This window comes from Microtus ochrogaster, linkage group LG4, assembly GCF_000317375.1.
Source record: "Microtus ochrogaster isolate Prairie Vole_2 linkage group LG4, MicOch1.0, whole genome shotgun sequence".
Lineage (NCBI taxonomy): Eukaryota > Metazoa > Chordata > Mammalia > Rodentia > Cricetidae > Microtus > Microtus ochrogaster.
In genome coordinates, this window is record NC_022030.1 from 11126103 (window position 1) to 11130644 (window position 4542).

General features: G+C 34.7%; 1 pseudogene; it reads left to right on the forward strand.

Moving 5' to 3' along the window:
• Nucleotides 1-2431: 2431 nt before the first annotated feature.
• LOC101990551 lies at nt 2432-2810 on the forward strand (annotated as a pseudogene).
• The last annotated feature ends 1732 nt before the right edge of the window (nt 2811-4542 follow it).

Below are 4542 nucleotides of genomic sequence, written 5' to 3' on the forward strand. Positions count from 1 at the left end.
CTTGCAGAGGATCTGGCTCATGCTTGCTCCCTCAGAGGTCCCAGACACATGCTCATATCAGGTCCCAAGGTTTATGATTCCTGCTTTTTCCTTTTGAAGTATCAGACCAACTCCAGGATCCACAGAGTTCCTGGCTCAAGCCTACTTTCTCTGAGGTCCCAGACACAAGCCCAGATCTGCAGGGACCTGGCTCAGACCTAGTTTCTATGAAGTACTAGACTCAGGCCCTGACCCACAGGGGTCCTGGCTTAGTTCTACTCCTTTGAAGGTCCCAGATTTATGTCCAGACCCTCAGCAGTCTCTGGCTCTGGCTCACTCACTCAGTGGCTGCTCCCTTGTTCCTGTTCCTGTAAAGTTCCCTGTCTCAGGTCAGCTCTGGCCTAGGTAACTGGCTCAGTCCTGATCCACCAATGTCCCTAAAGAGCATCTGAGCCTGTTCCCATGGAGCTTGCTTCACATAATTTGAAAAATGTAGAATATTCTGTCATTGATTGAAAGTCACTTTAATTATTTTTTCAAATTTGAATATTTCTTATTATTATAAAGAAGTACAAACTATCATTTATTAGTGGAACACTCCTTTAAATATATTGATTTAGATTTCCTACTACTATGTGAACAAAAATTTTAATCTTTCTCTATAGAAATATTTTTCTGAAGAGTACTATATATATTATTTCCTTTTGTGATTCTGTCTTATTAAAAAATAGTGACACTAAAATTTCATTGGGACATGTAGGATAGTCTCCTCATTCCAAAATCGTTCATTTGATAATATTTATTTCTGTGTGACAAATTGTTCTTCACATGTTCAGGTTTCAAAATATGGTAAAATTTAAGGAGTTATTTTAATATAGCAAAGACAGACTTGAGATTAATTAAGTCAAAAGAAAGAGAGAGCGAGAACAGCAAATAACAGGTGTCAAATTTAATAAAAAGGTGAAAACTAGCACTTTAGTACTTAGAATTTGCAGAAAGACATATCTAAAGCATAGGCAAAAGCCTAAGCATCTATTTTCTGAATGATTTAGGTCTATTGGCATGTATGTAAATCCCAGGAGAATCTTAAATATTTTAATTGGCTCTAAAGATATTCAGGAATGTGAAAGAAAGCTAGGAAAACCCACAAAATATTTTAATGAATATGTTCATGACACCAATTATGAACATAGCTTTTACTTGCCATGTCTCTTGTAGGTCATAAATATTTAAATATTTAAATTATTATTAGAGGAGCCAGAGTAATTAGATCAGTTACACTTTAAAATAAAATTATTTTGTCAAAACCATAAAATTATAAAGCAAAATTTGATAAGGAGTATGGCTATTAAGCCCTCCTGGCCACACAGTCTGGGGATGGGTTAGTTGACAATAATCAGAGATACATAGTCTGACAAAGTGTTGTATAGGAAAAAGAAATAAAATGATTTATCTACAGAATAGTACTAGAATAATATTAGAACATGAACTTCTCTCTCTTTTTTTTTAACACTTAACTTCTTTGATAAACAACTCCTCCCCAACCTGAGCAACTGTGCTACAAAGGTCAGAGCTAGAGAAATGGACCAAGCACTTTGTCATAGAGGAACCGTGGGTGTCTAAACAAAAGGCATTGACTCCGTATGTTGAATTTTAGATTTGTTTTAATTTGATTGTGACTATATCCTTGTTCTTCCCCTTGATAAGCTTATATGAAACTTATTTTTGACCTTCAGGAATCCCTAACTGAGAGACTTTTGCACTTTAGAGCAACTGGATTTTATAAACATTTTGGAGTATTGGGGGAAAATTGGATATTTGAGAGAAAACTTAAACAGTTCAAACAAATTTGGGATATGGATGAGAGTTGGATTTTTAAAGAGGTTAAACTTTTAAACTGCTTGAATTTTTAAAGATTGGAGGATTTTTAAACGTTGGGGTATTTTATATTATGATATAGATATTAATATGAGATCTTAGAAATGAACAAGAGGAGACAAGTTACAACTGAAGAGTAAAAGGTTTGTCAAGTTGGCCTGGGGTCAATTTTTCTGGTTGTTTGTTGTCAATTTTAAACAAAGCTAGATATATCTGATAAAATGGAATCTTCAGTGAGAAGTTCCTGAGTAAGACTGGCCTGTAGCTTAATCTGTCGAAAATTGCCTTGATTAATGACTGATGGATGTAGGCTCAATCCTCTGTGGCAACCCTCTGTGGGTAGTGCTACCCCGGAGCCATGATGCACACACACACACACAGACACACACACACAGACACAGACACACACACACACACACACACACACACACACACACAAACTGAGAAAGCCATAGAAGGCAATAAGAAGCATTCTTCGATGATTTGATGATGCTTCGTTTCTTGTTTTAGGTTTTTCACTTGAGTTTCTTTCTTGAGTTCTCTTTAATATGTGCTATGATCAGGTGCACCATGCATGCAACTGTCACACCTCGTGTCCTTCAGTGCGAGCCACCAGCTGCACAGGCCGTCTCCGAGCAATGAAGAGAACTTGAAAGTGTTTGGGAAATGCAACAATTCCAATGGCCATGGGCACAACTATAAAGATTGATCCTTTTACAGTATTGCTTATGAATTTGATGGACCCAAGAATACATGGAGGAGGCCATCATGAAGCCCCTTGATCACAATAACCTGGGCCTGGATGTGCCGTACTTTGCAGATGTTGTAAGTACGACAGAAAATGTAGCTGTCTATATCTGGGATTCCTCCAGAAACTTCTTCCTAGAGGAATTCTTTATAAAGTAAAAGTGTATGAAACTGCCAACAACATTGAAGTATATAAAGGAGAATAGATCTTAGAGTTAAATTATAGAAAGGCTAATTGCTTTTCATATTTGACAGCTCTTTGTCCCTTTAGAATATCCAGCAGTCACCACATATTTGTGTCTCTACACTTTGTTCTGTATTGACTGAGCCTTAAAATATCTGTAAGTTCCACATTTAAATGTATTCAAATATCAAACTTTCAATATATTCTGAATATATTTTTAGTGAGGAAGCAGGAAACAGCTGAGAATTGAACCAGGGCCTCACCCATGCCAAGCATGCTGAATGACATCCATTCCAATCTTCTCAGTGCCAATTGAAAGTCTGTTATCTAGAGATTAAAAATCATTTCATTCTCAGCAAAATGTTTTGGTGTGGAATTATTTAGAGACAAAATAAACCTATTTTCACTATTTAAAAAAAAATAGATGTTCTATGATCAGGACATAGATGCAGAAATAAACCCTTTCCTCTTCAGTTAGTTTTTGTCATGGTATTTTATCAAAAGAGTAGAAACCCTGACTATGACAAACACCAAATAATATTAAAATGAAAGAATAAATTATTAGAAAGATACCTGCTTCAGTATTCTTCTATAAATCTGTCATTTCTATTAAACAGGTGTTTGAATAAAATTAACTGTTTTGCATTTTCTGCAAGTATAATATTCCACAATTAGCTCTTCCTCTACATGCTCAGATTAAATATTTCAGCAATGCTATAAACTCTGTGTTCACAACTTTATTAAATATTCTACTTGATTCTCAAAATCACATGTCTTTAATGCACTTGTCTTCTTTTCACATGGCAAAGTTAAATTGCTCTACTTAAAACTGCACTAATTTGCAAATTAGTATGAAATCAATAAAGTTAGTTATTGTAGGTAGATTAATTCTTCTGTCTTTATATTTTAGAAAACTGTATTTTGTTTTGCTTCTCTGTCTTGGATTTTAATTTCTGAAACTCTGAACAAGTATTCAATATTTTAAAGTTGTATTATTCACAGATCTTGGTAAAGGTGTTATAGATTTCAGAACTGTGTTTTGAAAATAGGTGCATTATGTAAGTTTGAGCCAAATTAACTTGCTTTGGCTCTTTTAAGAACAGCCATTCCAAATAGTGTTAACCAAGTAAATTACAATATAATTTATAAGAGAATTTCAAACAAAAGACAAATAGAGTAGTCTGTGCTACGCACTCTTATTCCATTATGCTAAAAGAGCAAAGCAAAGCAGGATTCCATGTAGAATTAATTAGTAACAATATTGCAAGAAAAAGTCAATTTATTCCTTCAACCATGGCATACTTCTGTCAAGCCTCTATTCATTCTCATAAAAGATTATAGGGGAGATGCAACAGTGATGATATGCTTATTCATTACCCTGAAAAGCCTATTTCAGTAAAACGGATATCTAATCAAGTAATGCATAAAGTTGTTAAAATACACTTCCATGATTTGTGAGGGGAATTTACTGTTTTTTTTTTTTGTATGAACTTGTGGATTTATTTTGCTTCATATTTTAATGGAAACTTTTACTTTTATTGAATTTAAGGTTAAACACACATACACACAGAGTATTTGTAGTCCAGTTTGCATTAGCATGTGGCAGATAGTCCGACACAATTTCTCCTAAGTTCTAAACAAATTCAACATAAAAACAAAAGGTGTGCTGAGGTCTTCCTTTTTCTCAAACAAAAGATGGCCAAGAATTACCTGCATGAAATAAGAACTTTCGAGCAGTATGTGGGTGAACCCCT